This window comes from Oxyura jamaicensis, chromosome 4 (genome assembly GCF_011077185.1).
Source record: "Oxyura jamaicensis isolate SHBP4307 breed ruddy duck chromosome 4, BPBGC_Ojam_1.0, whole genome shotgun sequence".
Taxonomy (NCBI): Eukaryota; Metazoa; Chordata; class Aves; order Anseriformes; family Anatidae; genus Oxyura; species Oxyura jamaicensis.
This window is the reverse complement of record NC_048896.1, coordinates 27939654-27959863: the sequence shown is the minus strand read 5'-3', so window position 1 is coordinate 27959863 and position 20210 is coordinate 27939654. Positions and strand designations below refer to the sequence as shown.

Sequence of the window (20210 nt, the reverse complement as noted above, 5' to 3'; positions counted from 1 at the left end):
GTGCAATTGATGGAGTCTGGCAAGCAAGTTCCTAGGTTTTGGTTAAAAAATACACAGTACCAAAAACTCATGAAACGGATGTTAGTGTTAATTCTATAATACATGTGTATATATATATCTCAAACTCAAAATAGTACATACTAAAATAAGACTGTTCATGAAGCACAAATTCAGCCCTCTGCTAGGTATTCATTGTAATGGCTTTGCTCAATGTTACAGGGCAAGCCATCTATGCAGCCAAATTAAAACGAAAAAACACACCAATGCTCCTGTGACCAGTTCAACATATTAACCTAAAAATATTCTCTTTTAAACCTTTATTTTATGCGCTGCTTATCCTGTTTTATAAAATATAAAAGTATAAGAAATCACTGTACCGCATGCGGAAAGGGCAGTTTCATAACAAAAAACTTAATGCTGAGCCACTACAGAGCCTAGCTTAAGCTTAAATCCAAACCAAAATGACTATATAGGTATTGACGAAGAATTTTGGTTTACACAAAGTTTTCCGTTTATTTTTTGAAACATTCCAGTTTTACTAAAAAAAAGCCCCCAAACCACCCTAACTGCGTTCAACATATTTTTAGACTTCTCCCGATGTTTTCCTTTCCTTGGCAATTTTTCTTCAGAGTTGCATTAACGTCTCACTCACCAACACAGACGGCTAATGGATCTCAATAGGTATCTGCCAAAGGCGGCAAGCACTAAATATATGGAACAGCATAAGGCTCAAGATGTTTTATGTTTCAGACACTATGCATAACCATTTTGATCTTTCCACACCCAGAGCTACCATCAGATCAGAGAGGATCTTAAAAGGATTCCCTAAGTATCTTCTACAAGATAAAACATAAAACTGTATCTATTCAGGAAGACGCCTCTTTGCTGCTCAAAATAGTTTCCTGATTATTTCTCACTTAGTTCAGTTTATATTGATGACATCTAGGGGATGGAGGGGGAATGAAAACAGCAAATTGTTCTCTCCAATTCCAGTGTGAAGAAATACTCATCAGTTTATAAAGCAGCAGGGAAGTTCAAGGTCTCTCTGACCTTTCAGTAGTACGGGAAAATCTTTACAAAAGGACTAACTGTTCCCACACGGTTCCTCCACTGCACGAGAGGTACTAATCTTTGTGTTAACACTTGGCATTCAGGTTGTCTTTTTCTACCACTATTTTTGTGGTTTTTCTTTTGTTTTTTTCATCCTGAGGAAACTACTCACCACTTACACCCCAGCACAGTGACACAATGTATGATCCTGTCCCAGACATAGGTCCATCTTTTCAGTTCCTTCCTCCTCCCTCTTCAGTATGTTAGTGTCCCACAGACTAGAGATGGACTTCAATTTTCTGCACCAGTAATTATTTTGTTTTGATGGTGAAACTGGTCATTATATAAGTGAAAGGGCTATGCTTGAACAAGCTGACAAGTCTGGCTGACAAGTCAAGCTCTGTTTTACAGCAGGAATGCCAGAAGCAGCCTAGCTTTAAACACCAGGTTCACCTACAGTGGGCTCAGGCTTTCCTCCAATAGGAAGCAGAAGAAACACCCCACAATGCAGGTGTAAACAGTTACAGATCTACTGCTCCACCTGGACTGTCACATGTCCATGGGGCCAGATGTGATCCACCTGAAGGTGGTGGCAGATGTGATTTCCATCATGTATCAGAGGTCATGGTCACCTGGAGAGGTCCCGGATGACCGGAGACTTGCTAATGTGACGCCCATCTATATAAAGGGTCATAAGGAGGACCGTCATAAGGAGGACCCGGGGAACTACAGGCCTGTCAGCCTGACCTCGGTGCCAGGAAGGGTTATGGAACAGGTCATCTTGAATGCAATCACACAGCACAACCTGGCTATCAGGCCCAGTCAGCCTGGGTTCATAGAAGGCAAATCCTGCCTGATCAGCCTCATCTCTATGACCAGGTGACCCACCTAGTTGATGAGGAAAAGCCTGTTAAGGTAGTCTACCTAGACTTCAGCAAGGCCTTTGACATGGTTTCTCACAGAACTCTCCTGGAGAAGCTGACAGCCCATGGCTTGGGGACATACGCTCTTTGCTGGGTTAAAAACTGGCTGGCTTGCCCGGCCCAGAGAGTGAATGGAGAAAAATCCAGCTGGCAACTGGTCACCAGTGGTGTTCCCAAGGGGTCTGTGTTGGGGCCCATCCTCTCTAATATCTTTATTCATTATTTGGATGAGGGAAGTGAGTGTACGCTCAGTAAGGTTGTAGATGACACCAAGCTGTGGGGAAGTGTTGACCTGCCAGAGGGTAGAAAGGCCCTGCAGAGGGACCTGGACAGGTTGAGTCAAGGGGTCTATGGGTAGAGGCCAATGGGATGAGGTTCAACATGGCTAAGTGCCAGGGCCTGTGCTTTGGCATCAACAACCCCCTGTAGAGCTACAGGTTTGGGAGAGTGGCTGGAAAGCTGTGCAGAGGAAAAGCATCTGGAGGTGTTGGTCGATGCTCTCCTGAACATGAGCCAGCAGTGTGGCCAGGTGGCCAAGAAGGCCAACAACATCCTGGCCTGTGTCAGGAATAATGCATCCAGCAGGACCAGGGAGGTGATCATGGACCTGTACGCCACTCTGGTGAGGCCGCACCTCGAGTACTGTGTTCAGCTTTAGGCCCCTCACTACAAGGACATCGAGGCCCTGGAGTGTGCCCAGAGAAGGGCTATGAAGCTGGTGATGGGCCTGGAGCACAAGTCCTGTGAGGAGCAGCTGAGGGAGCTGGAGGTGTTTAGTCTGGAGAGGAGGAGGCTCAGGGGAGACCTCATTGCTCTCTGCAACTGCCTGAAAGGAAGGTGTGGGGAGCTGGAGGTAGGCCTCTTCTCACACTTAACTAGTGATAGGACTAGAGGGAAAGGCCTCACATTGCACCAGGGGACATTTAGGTTGGAAAGTAGAAGGCATTTCTTCTCAGAAAGAGCAGTCAGGCATTGGAGCGGGTTTCCCAGAGAGGTGGTAGAGTCACCATCCCTAGGAGTGTTCAAGAAAGGTTGGACATGGTACTTAGGGACATGGTTTAGCGGGTGATAGTGGTAGTAGGATGATGGTTGGACCAGATGATCTTGGACACCTTTTCCAACATTAAAGACTCTATGGAGCCAAATTGCTATTGCTCAATACAGACAAGGCCATAGCCACTCATTGCTAGGTCTTCCCTGCTGGTCAATATGAGAGGAACTCCTGGGTGATAGTGGAAGTTTGTGAAGGATGGGCTGTAGTCATGGCAGCTGTTGTCAATTACTGAAGTATTCCAAACATATCTCTTCTTATACATCACTGAACACATCTAAAGATAAATGTATTTTTGAAGACAGACATATGTTAAAAAGTCTATATAGAATCATAGCTGATTTAGACTTCTCTAGAAATGGACCTTACAATTCCTTCCATGCTAAATAAGTAGAGGAATTCTTCTTAAAGCATAAGACATCTTGGAAACTTGTGTAAGAAAAAAATGTTCAGTTGATGTGTTTGAATCCAAGAGTTAGAAACTTACAATTAATTAGAAATAAACACTAGTCTAAATCAAGCTGTACAACATTTGAGACATTTATCAAAAACAATATGAAAAATAAATGCACGTACACAAATTTTACTATTTTTGTTGAAGGAAAGTATGACAGCATACACCTGTTGTTTACAACCCCTTCTAATGAAAAGGTGCCAACATAAACTGACTTGCAAACTCTCCATGCTGCTCAGTAGAAAGAAACTAAGGCCCTGATTTAGCAAACACCTACTTCTGCTTGAATATGTTACCTACCTTGAAGGTTCACAGGAATATTTCACCCAAAATAAGCTGTCAGCCTACAATAACATTTCAACACTTGAGGCTAAAATGGTACCTAAAAAAAGCCATGCCAACACTATACGCTTTGTTTCTGAAGTGTGATGTATACTTTCAGGTGGGGAACAACATTCCTTGTTATTTTTGTCCCTTACAGCATGTCATAGTTCAGTAACTGCCCGCTGCAGAAGATATTGACCATGAGATTTCTATAGCTGCAATTGGAAGGCAAAATTTAAACTGATGGCCCATTCATTCGTTTACAGAAGACGCTTGGCACTGCTAATGGCAAAACATTCTCTGTAAGCAAGAGCACTTACTTCAGCTTTCTGTACAAGGTTGATTCCTGCCTAGCAAAACAAGTGTAAATCATTGTATACCTATTCTCACTTATCCAGTATATCATATAATCAATATAATCTTCTGCAAGAACAGCACTCACGACAGCTAGCATTCAATCTGTTTGTGCAATATGAAACAAAACAACCACCCACAAATTAACTACACAATTTTCATCCTAATTACAATTACTACCAGGCAGGGGGGAGGAGGTGTAAATTCAACACTTGTAAGATATAAGTTAACATTAATGCTTTGGAAGGATGAATTTATCTAGAAGCAAACCTCAAATCCCAATTGCTGGTCTTTGCCAAAGCATTGCAGGACTCTGACGGAAAAAGAAAAGCACCTGCTCTTCTCATTACAGCTCCATCTCTGACCAAGCAGTGCAGAGCAGCCCTGGCCAGATGCAGGGAGTCTCTACGCAAGCCTGCAGTCCATCCTCATCACTATCCTATCCTTGCCTGCAGTTCCCCCAGTCGCTGTAGTAATGTAGCAACTCACCATGTAAATCCAAGAATGCCTTTGGGCTCTAGAGCTTAGTGAAGTATTAGCATTTTCAAAATGCATATGGTTAAGAAAGGAAAACAGAAGCCTGCTATACCTATTCACCTCCACTTAACTTAAATCCCCTGAATGCTGGTAAGATATCTAGTAAAACATACTGTTGTTTTTCAGATTTCTTCTGCATAACCTACAATTAGAAAACCAGATTTCATAAGGTAATTTTATGGATCCAATAAAAGCAAGCATCTGGTACCTTCTTAGATTTCATTTTTCAGAAGAGACCTGCTCATCTGTAAGATTATTTCCTGTCATTTGGTTCTTTGCAAAATATTTAAGATTATGTCAAAACATATATGGCTTAATTTATGGAGCAGGTTCCATTTGTGTTACCTCATCACATACACAGGCATTACGGAGATGCAAACCCATGCATTTAAGCCTACAGTCCTTTATAACATTTTTACGCTGGTGAAACTACTACAAAAAGCCAGGCCAGATACTGATATATGTCATGTAGCACAGTTACAACAGGCATGTCACACTGGCAAGATTTTGCTAGGGAACCAAAGTGACAGCAGCAGCGACGTTAGATAGCAACTAGTGGCATTAGGCAGGAATGTCAGAACAAGAGGGCAAATGACTTGTGGTTTCTTTTTTTTAAAAAAAAAAAAAAAAAAGTACATCATTTTGTATTTCTAAATAAGGAAGTGTCAGGTGAAGAGAATTTAACTGTAGCTATCAGCTCACCTTCAGTCTATAGCTTCCAGATACCACAGCACATGATTTGGAATGATCCCCAATAAGTTATGACCAATTTGACGTTTACACTGGTACCATTAGTGTTAATTCTCAGTTCTCATACAATGATTTAAACTTAACAATTCCAAGAGTAATTATATTAATATGATGTGTAATTATTGTAAGATAAATTATATAAATTTTATATAGAGAAATTATATAGAGAAATACTAATGCTACTGGTCCTTGCAGCTCTAGAGGCCAGACCTGTTTGTTTGTTTTTTTTTGGTAAGTGGTACAAAACTTTTTGTATGTTTATCACCATTAGAACAGTTACTTTCTCTAAAGCCTAGTCATTCAATAACTGAGTTTAAACATTTGGCCCCAGTGTTCTTACTCACCTGTGTGAATAAATCCTAGCCCCACAGAGAACAGAAGAATTCTGTTTCTTTACGATCAACTTCCTCTGTGATACAGCAAGTCCTTTTTAAAATACTGCCAGGTAGTAAAAACAGATTTAGCATTTTCTTAAAACAGGAAGGCATGTAGTAGGAGATGAGACCCTCCTTATCCATCTGTTTCCAGTTGTTCTTATTTATATCACCAAACTTTCCAGATGTCATGCTCTTCATGTTCTATCCCTGTGGAATGATAATCTATGTTCCTCTTACATGCTCTTTACATCTACCCTTATATTTATGCATTTAAAATAATTTATAAATCACTAATGTGTTACATTCTTATTTTCTGTAGAGATTTGCAAGAGCAGAAATCACCAACTCCCTCTTGCAAATTACTTAGAGAGAAGGAAAAGGATGGAGCAGTGTGTCTGGGTGATGGGGAGGGGAGGCAGCAGCACAGGGTGAAGTTAGCTGGAAATAAAACTGGGGGCAGCCTCACCTCCAGTGAGCCATTCACGTATCTTGAAAGGAGGAGAAGCAAAGAACAAAACAAAAGCCAGACGTGCAGGTGTGCTAACAAATTAAAACTGGAGCAGGAAAAGAGAATTCTGCTATATCCTTTCAACCTCTGCTTCACCTTGGCAAACGGTATGACGCAGCCTCAATTATAAGCAGAACTGCATACAATCACTCTTCTCGGTGCTACCCCTAAGCATTCCAGGGGCATCTGCACAGGTTGCTATGGCTCTGCCGCTGCCCCACCAGTTGGCATCGCTTACAGGAGCTCCAGAGCTTTTAAAGGATGGAGAAGGGAAAAGAACACAAACTCTAAGCCAAAAATTGATATTGAAATTTGCAAAATATTAAGATGTCAAAACATATATGGCTTAATTTATGGAGCAGATTCTATTTGTGTTACCTCATCACATACACAGGCATTATGGAGATGCAAACCCATGCATTTAAGCCTATATTGAAATTGATATCACAGGCAATGATAAGTTATTCCAGTCGTAAAAGGAGTTTTCAACAGTACACAGTAGTGGATTCTGACTTCTCAAGAAAGCACTGAAGCATCAACTAAATCTGTGTTTCTCTACTTAAGTGATTTCTTGCACTAGAGTTACTCCAATGCAACAGAAAAGAGAATATTTGTGAAGTTGTTACATGGTCCACATTAAAAAAGAATTATGCAGTGCTCCAACATCTCCAAATGATGTTTTATCTCTGTATCTATTCCACTTTGAAGTTTCTAAGTCCAGTAAAAAATGCTGTTCTCTATTAAAAATCTGAAAAATATCAATTTAGTTTATAAGAGGATCTCAAAGAATCCCCACTTCCCAAACCCCTCAGAACACACCCAGGGAAGAAACTGAGGTGTGTAGGTCTGGCATTAGTATTTTAAGTTATATGCCGAAGCTGCATAATATAGTTTTGAATTAAAATCTTTACTTTTTATATTTATATAAAACACATCGGCCATGAAAAGGTAGCTATGAACAGGTTCCTGTTAAAAGCCATGCTGGTTTTGATAAGAAATCAATTTTTCATGCTTTGTGTTTGCAGAATGGACCGGTACACTTCTGTAACTACAATCGAATGGTTTTCCTGAGAAAAAGCACGAACACAATGGAGAGATTGTTACCTCCAAGCCTTGTACTCATCACAGAGATGCACTCAAGTAGAGCACAGTAATCTCACAGACATGCAGCAGTAGGGCAGCAACACACATTTATAGCAGGGAAATTAGAGGGTTCTTGAGATTGCCTTAGGCATAAAGTCGATACACCGCATAAACAGAAACTCAAAAACAAGTTCCACTGGAGTACTGTTTTTCCGAGGATATGTTCTACCAGAACAGGTCTTCAATTTTTAAGATCTCGAGCTAAGAGAAGTTAAAGGTTTATGTCAAGGATCCTCCACAGCCATGTTTTGCTTCAGTGCCTATTTTTTTTTTAAAAACCATGATTCAGTCTCCAATATTGTAACCAATAATTTAACCCTTTTGCTTTATAGAAGATAACCCTTTTGCCTTATAAAAGACAAGCTAGCAGATTTCCTTCAAAAAAATTGTTTGGTAACTACAGTGCTCCCAGGCAAGCGGCTAGCATTCTGTCTTAGAAAATCTAAAACCTGTTATTGCAAACCAATGCTTATTGCAAATCCAACAGGCTTGGCAATCTCAGAGTTTGGGCCCTGTTTCCCTTCCAGCTCCAAAAGTGAATTTGGAGATTGGCATTATCAATTCATAAAATTAGGAGGAACATACTTGGATGGGGATCGCTCAGTGTCCCAAGCAAAAAGTATCCTGTTCTAATACATCCAGAACTCTGGTGGCTTTTTCAGGTCCTGAGCTTTTGTCCTGTCCACAAAAGCCACGTGTCTGGCTGCGCAAGGGGTTGAGCTGGGTTTCTTGCAGGAAAACAGTCACCCTGCAACAACTTCGCCCTGAGGTGGCTTATCTTGAGCCAGTTTTCCTCCTTGCATATTTTTCCTATGCTTTCCTATTGAACTACACGTGAATTGGCATACACAGAGTATGCTACATATACTTTGAGCATAAATAATGTATTCACTATATATATACTTTACATGTGTTAGCCACTTTGGTAGACTGCAGTTCCAGCAGAGCTCTGCACATGTCCCAGTATATTCTCTCTGGTTTGCTGCAGCAGTACCAGGTCAGATAAGCTGTCCATTTACAGAAGGGAAAGACGCAGCTCTTGGTGCTCAATACAGAGACATTTTTCTTTTTTTGCCTGATCACCTCTCATTCAATGAACACTTGGTTTGGGGGACACGATGATCAGGAAACTGATGTTAAACCAGAAGACCCCACAGCAGTCAATTTAGACCCTTGCAACTCTGTTCCACACTGGCTAAACCTTTTCACCGAACCTTATTAGAAACAGAGCTCCCATAGCACAGGAGGGAATTAGAGAGTTTCTGCACTACGTTCACACCACTACGAGACCTACTGGAGCAGCCATGTGCTGGAGTGTTTTCCACGGTCTTTATATTAAAGCAACTCACTTTACAGGTCAACACTCTGGCAAGCAGCTCCTTGGCGAGACTTGCAGCTTCCACAGTGGCAGAGGGAGGCAGCCACAGCTGTACCAGCTGTACATTTAACGCTGAGCCCAGGTTCCCAACAGCTTAAATAATATGAGTTCAGCAGAGCAGTCACGATTACACATTAGGCAACCATGAAGAAAACAGGAGCAATTAGAGAACAGCTAGGGAGTGCTCAAATGTGTAACCGGATATTCTCACAGCCAATACATATCAATACAACGTATAAAAACATGGTCAAGCACCACAGCTCTCTCCTGCAGAGGGGCTGTAGTTGGGTGGTCTCGCAATGAGAAGTCCATGTTAAATCACATCTTGTCCACCCACAAAGACAGCCAGCCGTAAACTAGTTCCCGACACTTGGAAATAAGTGCTCCAATCGATGCGCCAGTAACTTGAGTGACCCCGGAGAGGATGTTTCTGGACAAGGCAGTGGCTGACCATGGCTTTTCATAGGAACATGGCACTGCAAGGAGCCTCCTGAATGACAGGTCTAATGCATGATTTCCTCCTTTCACACCAGAAGGGAAAACAAGGCGCCCTCCGTACGTAATTATGGAACACGCTATACCTACACATCTATACCCTGACAGCCGCTATGCTAATAGCATAGCACATTTTCTGCTATTCCCAATCCCGTTAGGTAATATGAAGCACTACTAGCCACTGAACTCCTGCAATACGGACTCCAAATCATCAAGTCATCAAAAGAAAATTGCCACAATTCGCAAGTCCCAGTTGGAAAGATGAGAATAAGTATATTCAGACAAGTTTCTTGAGTGATGACTAATGAATACTATCTAAAAGAAAGAGCAGCTATCTAGATGTAGCTGCAGATGTAGCTGCAGATATAGGATTTTTGTTGTTTTTTCTTTTGTTTCTTTTTTTTTTAATTATATCCACCAGCTTACCTGTGGGAAGCTGGGAAGGATGAGATTTAAGAAAACCTTTAAAAATACAGATGGCTGGATACGCCCAGCAACTGCTCTGAGAACTAGTACATAAAAGGTTGAAGAAGGTAGCTGCAAAAGAAGTCAGGCAACGATTGAAAGACTGCAAGAGGCTGGAAAGACTATAAAGGAAATGACAGCAACACACAGAAGCACAAAGACTAAATAAATTTAAGGACAAAAGGAAATTGGAAGGACAGAAACATTTCCAATGAGCTGAAGCAGAAACACTTGAAAGGAAAAACCTCGACAAAATTTTGAGATGTCCATTTCTAAATAGGTGTCAAGAGACAACAGATGGAACAACGGTCAAAGCTTACGTGAAAAGCCAAGGAGGAAAATGGACACTCTCCTGCCAAATGACTCTTCAGCCCATGATTTTAAGTTTCTGGGAAGCATACAATGCATTTATTGTCAAATGGCTTGTGTGTTTTATGGCTTCTCGGATATCATTAATAGGCCAGTGAGTTCTACAGGCTGTTTTAAAGAATGTTTACCAGGCAATTTCCAAGATTTCTGGAGAATGTGAATCACCAAATATGTGTTTTCAATTTAGGAACTTACAAAGCAAAAATTAATGATGATATTAACTAATCTCAAATAGTAAAATATAATGGACATGAAAATAAACACCGCTAATGTAACAGCAAAATTCAACAGAATTTAATAAACTCAAGTTAGGACTAGACAATTTGCATCCCAGAGCTCTGGAAATCCTGCCGCAGGAAGCATGAAGCGTTAAAGACAGTATTTTAATACATCTCCAGTGTTAAGGGTGGTGCCATCTAATCAGAAAATAGCAAATATAATACCTGTACCTAAGAAACAAAAAATGTAGTCTGGGCAAAGAAAGTCCATTTAGTTTGATCTCAGCAAAACAATTGGCTCTAGGACAATTGTCCAGAGGAGAAAAAGAAAAGGTTGAAGAGATAGAAGTGAACAGACTGAGGAACATACTCTTCTAGTCTTTCATTTTGGGGAAATGCAGATAATGATTTTTTTCTTTGTCTAAATGCAAGCATCTCTAGTTGAAATTATTTATTCAATAATAATTTTCAATAAGGGTATGATAACAGAACAAACTCCTTAGCAAACACAGAAATAGAGGGAAACTTGCAATATATATTAGCAGCAGGAAGGAATTGACTGCATTGACTATGAAGTTCCAAACAGGGAAAGCGTGCACCATGTTGTGATTATTAGTGTGCTTCCACAAACATTTGTTTAGAAAGTCATTTTATTTAGTAGCTTTATCAATAAACTTAGCAAGAAATAAAAGACAGCAGTATCTTATTAAAAACGGCTTATAAAACAAAGCTTGGGGATATGACCAACAGAACTGCCACACAGAGTATCACGCAGAATGTAATGGGTTACTTTGAAATACCTGACCACGGAGGACCAATGGCATAAAAAAGTGCATGGAGGCACCAGAAATTTAAGTTATTTATCAACCAGGAATGTTCGTGGAGGTAAAATATCTTGTTGACAATACTTGTTGATAACAGATTGACTGTGACCTGCCAACATAATGTATATGTGTCAAAGGCAAACAGTCTGAAAATGTATCAGAAGTGGTGTGTCCAGCAGACAGAAGAAAGTGTTCGTGACACTGTACTTCAGAAGAGCACAAAGATCTGGCTATTAATGCCCCAGAGAGCTGGATATAAACTAGTGACAGAGGAGGACGTCCAAGGTGCTAGAGAAGTGGGGAGCCCCTCTCAGAAAAAGAGAAAAAAATAGAAAACACCATAATACTGAGCAAAACAGTGAGAGAGACTTCCTTCTACAAATGCACAAACATACACCAAAAAAAGACACCAAAACTCCATAGCTCACTGCACATAAACTTCCAGAACTCGTTGATCAGATTTTTAGCCTGAGTGCCGATATGAATTTCCCACTTGCAGAGTTTGGTATTTTAACTAGACCACTTCTATCTGATCCCATGCAGATCTGCAGAGAGCTTACAAGGAAGTTTAGTTCCATTGAACTGCGCAGGACAAGAGCCAAAATCTAAATCCTATACACCCAAATGTTAAGATCTTCAAAGGAATTCAGACATTTCATTCGTAAAGTCTTTTGATGGGAATCTGATATTCAGTTTTTAGTTCCTGCTGAATAACATATTTGAAGTAAAAAAAAAAAAAACTCCCCAATCCTCTTACTGTACAAAAAGACACTCAAATTTGTCTGCCTATGGTGGTGCAAGAGGAATGACTTTTCTATCATATGGGAAGGTATGACAGGACTTCTTGATCTCAAGAACACCTTTAAGAAAAAAAAAAAAAAAAAAAAAACACAGAAACCCAAGTTTGTTCAATTGACAATTTCAAAGATTGGTCAAACTGCATCCCATAAGTGACATTTGTGCACGTTTAATAAGATTTCAGAAGTGCTGAACAATCTCGGCAGTCAGTTTTGACTTAGGTCAGCACGGGGCTGAGGGTACAAGCAAGGACAAGCCTTTGGTCCTGTTGGGATGCTCTCTCAGCGCTCACCACTTAGCCCAGCCAGTAGTGTAGGACAGTGGTCTGCCCATCAGTGCAAGGATGCACTCACGCTCCCTAACTCCTCTCTAAAACATTAGACCAAGACCATAGCCCTTGGAAGGGCAGTCAGTGGAAAACCTTCTTATTGACCAGCAGATTCATTAGTCTGAACATCTCATGACTTGTGTATCAAGACAATTCTGCTTGGTTTTACTCTGTTCATTTTTTGGAGCTATTCCAATATTACTGCCTGTTCAAAGACATAGACTACAAATCCAATGCACCCGATTTCTTCTCCTTAACACCTGTTTGCAGACCTCAAAAATATCAGCATAGCTGTAAGTGCAGCCTTGAGCTAGACTAAGGAATACTTTCACTAATACTAAAGATACATGAAGCTAGGGTATGTAGAACATATACAGAAATACACAAGATGTAATATTATTATTATTATTATTTTTACATAGAAAGTTTTATTTTTGATAGAAAATTTCTTGGGTTCCTATTTGGACTAAACAGCCAACCTGAAAGTAGACTTGGCAGAACAAGGAACTATTCTTCATAACAAATGGAAAGTAAGAAAATACTTTTAATTCTTCTACTTCCTTCCAGCTCCTGTTCAAAACCAGCTTATTAAATACTTGTGCAGTTGCTCCAAAAGGAAAAGTAATTTAAACAATAGATTTCAAAAGCCTCTTTCAATATATAGTTCTCATAAATGTTGTTTCTTTGATCTATTTTATTGAACCTTTTTTTTAAAACTCTAGGGTCTATTTAAAGAAACTTCTCGGATAATAACCAAGTGTTCAAACTGGAAGTGTTTCCATACTTGAAGTTTCCAATAGCTTTTTAGCCATGAAATAAATACCAAGAGAAATAAGGGTATTAATTGAGAATCATCTCCCTGATGAAAGAACATGTGGTCAGTGGATGAACAAGATAAACACAAAAGAAAATACAGAATATGAATATCAAAACAAGTGGCAAGGGGGAAAACCTACAGTTTATTTTTCAGAAGGAAGCATTTAAGAAAACTTGAGATTGTGAAGAGACTAACCAGAAAAGCTGGAATTTCAAAGACAACCAGGTTCTGTCCTGACATAATTGTACGCAACTTCCCCGTTCCACACATGTAATGGAATTTTAATTGAAAAATCCTTAAGCACCTTATCTAGGACACTATAATGCATCTGATAACCATAGAAGGCGCCACAGAGGGTTATTATGGGACAGCCGTGGCACCAGCAAATTGGTGCCTTAAAAGCTAACTACAACTTACATCAACAGAGTTGGGCTGGGCTCATAGGCAGTGGCATACAGCTACACACCATAAACCAAAGGGAAAATACATTTCCAAGAGTGGAAAGTTGAAGGCTAATTCTCAACCAGGGCTGAAGCAGATGTGGTGGAATGCAGTCTTTCCTGAACATGAAAGATGAAGGGAAATCAACATGAAAAGGCAAAAGCGTTCTTTATTCCCTTCTGCTTTGGAAGAAGGCGGCCTTCAAACGGTTTCTTGTTAACTTTCAGTCTGTTTCCACTTTCCATGAGGACTCAGGAAAACGGGAAGTATGTGGTGGTAACTGGCCTGTAGATTTATATACTGCTTGAGAGGAATTCCATTTCTGTACCCAAGATTTTTCCATAGGTGCTGAATGTGCCAGTTGGAACAACCTTATTTGATATGTGCCCTTGCTCCTTCTCTTGGACACAGACTTGCGTCTCTTTCATCTCAAGAGATCTATTACAAAGACCTCCACTACCTCCCTGTTAGCAGATGTCCAACGCACGGAGTCAATCACACCGTGGGTGCAAACATTCTCTCCAAATCAAGCTCTGCCCTTAAGACATTATCACTTGCAGATATTTTTCACTGTCCAATGTGTTAAAGTTGCTATTCGTATCATTCAGCTGATAGTTTTCACAGACTTGGCTCCCAAAGCCATTATGAGAGAGTAACAGAAGCATCAGACCTTAATTAAAACACCACACATATGCACCATTTAGGCTAATCGGCCTGGGTTTAGGGTGGATACGGGAGCACCCAAAGAAAAAGAACAACTCTAGAAGCTATCCAGTTATGCAGAAAGCAATGAAAGCAGCAGCATCTTTAACTGCATGAGCAGATGTACAATAGGGTATCCTTACACGACCTGTTGCCGGGTCTTAGAATTTGAAGCACATATGATTCACCGTTCAAAACTTCTGAGGGAAGTGTGACTGTCCCATTAAAGGATCACATGAAACATTGTCTTCCCCAGTGCTGTGTTGGAGGTCTACAAAACGAGTTGCTTATGCATTTCTGCTTGCACAAAGCTTCTTTGCCTGCAGATTTCTTGTACCCTTCCTAACAAGTGCACTCCTCCCCTTTTTCTCTCCTGAGCACACTGGCAGCAAATTTGCACCATATATAACGTAAAACCCCTAAAGTGACATCAAGCAACTCAAGGAAAGGGAAACTAAAATGTCCAAAAAAAACCACACACCACACACACACACCACAAAACCACACCTATGTTAGAGACAGACATCTCATTTCTTGACAGGGCAAAGTTAAAAGCTGTCTGGGTAAATCTCTTAACCCTTGGATTTAGGAGCCCAACTGAAAACACAAGAGGAAGCATCAAAATAGTTGACAGAACCTGGTTTTTATTTGTCGCAGAAATGCTGTCAAAAACATTGCAAAAAACAACATTTACCTAGAAGAAAAGGCCACCAAAAGGTGGAAAAAACACCCAGGACACAGCATTTTTAACCTGCACTAGGACTTCTGTCTAGTCTTACATCAAGCAGGAAGAACTGGTACTTGAAAAAAATAGAAATACTCACTAGTAAGACAGAATAAGCTTCGTCAGTCATAACCATTCAATTATTAAGTGAATGAATAAATAGCAGTATGATCGAATCAGAGAAAATCAAGAAGTTCGTGTTTAGTCTTTATTGCTCATAAAGTCTTCCCTTAAGAATCCCTCTACCATTTGCACTCTGCCTTACGCACTCGCGCTTAACTAAACTGTACTTAAATAAACAGTACTACGTACAGAACATTGTCTAAACAAAGGAAGTCAATCAAACGCAAACGATTTTGAATAACTGAGTGGTTTACGTCCCGAGTCACCTTGAATATGGAACAAGGTGGCCTCAAACCTTTGTGAGGATGGATTTCTCAGAGTTGTTACAATGATCCAAAAAGCTTATAATTAGGTTTACAAATACATTTCAAATGTAGTTACGCCTCAGCAGGTGATGCTAGGCACAAGTAAGGAAAGGAAAGGGGTATAAATGATGCAAGGAACAAGCTATCTGTATACCTGCAGCAAGTCTGAAAGCTAAGCTTCACGTTACATGCAAGTGACGGGGCTTGGCAGAACGATGAACAAAGCAAGAGAAGGAAAAAACACGGCTTGAGTATGAAGAGTGAGAACTGGATTCTGACAAATTTAGCTCGTGACTTAGCAAAACAGCACAATAACAATTCGCAGTGAGACAGCAGAACATGACAAGACTATCAGGACAGGAGGTCACTTTATTTTCTGAACAGGAAAAGTTAAAGCCAGTACAGAAAAAAAAACACAAGGCGACAAAATAGTGATCATGCTAACACTGATCTACGAACAGATGTTTAACAAGAATACGGTAGAACATTTAACTTTTTTGGTTTTAGTTTGTTTTATGTAAGTACTATAACATGACTCTACAGTAAGGCCCGTGTCCTTTTACCTTCGTTACATAAATAGTTTCAGTCAGGAACAGAGGGGTAAAAATTAAGGCTGACAGCAGCATAATTTTTCCACAATCTTTGGCATCGTAACACAATTTGGCTTCATATAAATTCATACTTGAATGAGTCTTATATAAAAGCGCTTTCTTTAAATTATATACACTCAAATAATGGAGTGCAACATTTTTGTATACTTACAGGTATATAAAAACATACGTTTTAGCATAAAATAAACAATATTATGCTGCCTTATAAAAAAGTTACCATAAATCATCTTCATGAAATTCAAATGTGCATATTTTCAGCAACACTGAAAATGCAAAACTATTCCTCTTGAGAATACAGATATCAAAATCACAAACAAAATAGCACAACTGATGATAAATAAACATCCGCTTGATCAGTTTGCACACTTCCAACATGCATACACCAGTTACAGTCAGAAACACTAGTATCTTCTGCTGATGGGTTTTTTTGTTTGTTTAAGGAGATCTAAAACTTCTCGCTTAACTGAATTCCATCAAATCAACACAAAAACATCGCCAGAATACAAGTTAGATGCCTCACTCTAAAACCGCACATCCAAATAAAGGTTTGTTACCCTTAAATTCTCACTTAAAGCAAAGTTAACCACAAGAAGATATACCTTACGTCCAGCTAACTAAAGTTTTTGTTTGTTGGTTGTTTTAAAGGTACCACCATCCTAATGTTCAAAAAAATGGAAAACTGAGCTCTAACCGGTACCATTCACTCATGAAGAAGACTATCCAGAACCCAGTTCAGTCACAGCTGTCCAGACAATTTAAACATGTGCCTGGCTCTGCGTATTTCAAACTTTATACCAGAGTCTAGATGCTGTTTGTTACCTGCAGCTTTTTTAGACCTCTTTTCAAGGTAAGGGTTATGCTATTTATACATGTTGTGCATCATTTGGCTCCTTCTGAGAGCTTCTAGAAAAAAAATAATAACAGGAACAACCTAATGATGATTATTCACAGGTCAGTATTCTTTGCCTCACCTGATTTCAGAACAAAAGCAGTTTGACTGAGACCAAGCACTTTTCAACCTCAAGACTGACTCAGCAGCAGCAGCCCAGGAGGAGGAGTTTACCACCACAGAGTCACTCTCCTTAAGCAGCAGGACACGGCCACAGTGTCTCACAGATGGGCATTTGGGGCATGACCCAGAAGGTAAGAACAGGACTATGAGAAGACAAATAGAAAATATTTATTCTACTCATTCTGCAAAGAAAAAGTAAAATCAAAGCAAGGATTCTGACTCCTCTCAGAAATTACAAAAGCATCATTTAATTTGGGTAAAACACTTTTTTGCCAATTGTTGAAATATTTTGCTTTAACAAGGGGGCAAGCTGTTGGTAAAGAGATTCTACGCTGTTCTGAACTGGAAACGGAGGATGACCCACCCTGGTGCCAGGAACCTGCACCCCAGCCAAGCTGCTCTCATGCATGCCTGACACCTGGGGAAAGCCTCAGGTAGCTGTTGACCCCTCCAGCTTGGAAACCCACCTTGGAAACTCTGCAGCCAAGAGTCACCAAGCCATCGCACGTATGTTTTATTCAGTTCATCTCCAAAACAGCATGAGGCAGCACCAAACAATAGCATCACTTCTCTGCAGCATCTTCCACTGAGCTGTTCCTCAGGGGGTCGTTTGTACTTCACTCATGGCTCTTTTAGGCCATAAGTGCACTAACAGGCCTGCAAGATAATTAACAACTTTGCCCAGAGACTGGAACTGGCCTTCCTCCACAACAGCTGTCTGAAGCATCAAGAGGGTATGGAGGGCTCTCCATCAGCGTAAACAGACGCAGAAGTCCCCTGAACATCAAGGGTCAGGCCCAGGAGAACATGCTGCCTCGCCAAGGGTAAGATACCATTTCCAACCACAGAAGAAAGTGGATTTTGGAGGGTTGAGGAGTGCAGTTAGTCAGCAAAACAAAGGTTTACTTCGCAAACCCTGGCCAGAGTGTTTGAAAACGCATAGTGGAAGTTAAGCTGCTAACTATTTAGAGACATAAATATTCAGACTGATTATTAACGAGAACTGCGAGGTGGACAAACACCTTGGGACAAAAGCCTACTCTCCTGAAAAATTTAGTCAGCGCAACCACACCATAAGGGGAATGAGAAGAGAAACACTGGACGTGCTGCTCCGAGCCCATCTATGTCTATTTTCTCATCAACAGCTCACAGACTTTCAGTAAGAAGGGTGGTTTTAGGGAAGGTCTTGAGCAAAAGTCAAAAGCATGTTTTATTTTCCTTTTCTTCACACTGGAAGCTCTTTTAAAAATTACTTTAAGAGTAAGAAATTCTGAAATAAGTTTATTGAACGAAGTGGCAGGTTTTTAAAGGGTCTGATGAGGAACAAATACAATTTTATCATATATTTTCTACCCTAGTTATTTCATAAGTGCCTCCTTGTTTACCTGTATCAGTACTACTTACAAAAAAGCTCCATTAAAAAAAAAAAAACATTTTCTCAGACATATTTACCAGGAAGCGATGGAGACTGCAGCTCAGCAATCCACCACTAACTACGCAGACTACGTGGCATGTCACATCACAGGAGAATGGAAGTGGTGCTGCTTAATTCACTCTTATGAAGTATCTCATGGAAGCTGATTGTTTAATGCCACTGATAAACAACACTACCAGAAGTGTGGTAAGAAAACTACAGGAAATTTATTTATTTTAAAAGCAGGGCCCAAATGTAAGTGGTTTAATGAAAGATTCTTAAATGCACACGGCTTTTTTGTTTGTTTTTAAAGCAGCATTTGATTCTGTGATGCTTACGGAGACTTGTGTGGACTGAGACCTGCTGGAACATTTCTGGTCTTTGCATAAGCTCCCAGGAAAGTCAGCAAAATCACTTCAAGTGATTGATGATCTAAGATCACTTCATGATCACTCTGATGATTTAAGATCACTTCATCGGTTTTCATCACTCGTTAAAGTAAAGCCACCAACGGCAACCAACTCTGTTTTCAGCTTTTAGCATAGGAACTACATTGGTAGAAAAGCAATCAGTGATATTTGGAAGTATTTTACTCCATCTGTATCAGCGTGCTTAATGCACAAACAGCTGAGTTTCTCAGACATCCTTTTTAAGGCTAAACCACATAATAGGCACTTACTAAAATGAACAAAATGATTAGCAATCGCCTTTTAACCAACAATTTACAGAGAAACAGAAAAGACATGAGGTTTTCTTGAAAGCACGTTCATCACACACAACAAAAGGACAAATAAGAAACGCTCTTCATCACCAGGAGAAGAGAAATACCTCTTTGTGGAGGGAAGCGTTATTGCACAGTAGCTCGTATACATGCAATAATTTAGAAATGCACTGCCACGTCGCACAATGTGCCTGACAAATGGCTTGGCCATTGCTGCACGCACTGGATGCTAGGTTTGCTGAACATAAACACACGTATCAGTGGCTCTGTACCTTCAAATCACAGAAAGCTGACGTTCAGAGTCCCAGCTGACTGGGTTAATTTTGCCTGTGGCCAAGCATAACACCACTTTAGAGCCTCGCACTGTATCAAGGGAGAAAGCCTAATTGGATCTAACAGAAGGCCCACTGCTTAGGCACGTGTGTTGGAAAATCATTTCCACATCATAATCTGTGCTACTAAGGAGAATTATAAAAGGGCATTTTCACAGCTCTGAAATGCACATTATATGACTTACATGATACTTGAAAGCAATGTCTGTGATGAATAATGAATTGGCTAGGATAACAGCAGGTATGCTGAATCATGGCTGGATTTAGACACCGCTATGGGCATTTGTTTCTGCTATACTTCATTACGGGGAAGCACGAAGAAGATGAAACTCCAGTGTTTTCATTGTAAAACAACATCTGTCTTCAAAGTAATATTGCTAGAAAAAGAAGTAATAAAAGGATGGGGGGAAAAAATCTAAAGGAGATATAAGAGCAAAGAGACCAAACAGATGGTGGGAATAGAAGAATACATCTCATAGTCCCACAAATGCCAGTTTTTTTTGCCTCCAGTTGCCACTTCCATGACAGACATCTCCGTTGTCCTGACCAGACGTGTGCAATACCAGAATTACTAGCTGACAGAGCCATGCTACCAGTAAATACACACTTCTAACCCCATCAACTTTTGTCATGGATCTGTGCCCCTCTCTTCTGCTGTGTTT

General features: G+C 40.2%; 1 protein-coding gene across 5 annotated transcripts in view; it reads right to left on the bottom strand.

The window, feature by feature from the left end:
• The window catches only part of BMPR1B (bone morphogenetic protein receptor type 1B), a 258427-nt gene that overhangs the window by 208501 nt on the left and 29716 nt on the right, over positions 1 to 20210 (bottom strand). The window contains exon 1 of one of the 5 annotated variants that reach the window (XM_035325737.1): positions 1230 to 1359. The exons of the other annotated variants lie outside the window; for them this stretch is intronic. The gene's annotated coding sequence lies outside the window, so the exon portion shown is untranslated. Of the gene's footprint in view, positions 1 to 1229; positions 1360 to 20210 lie in introns of those variants that run through there. 5 annotated transcript variants of the gene reach the window in all.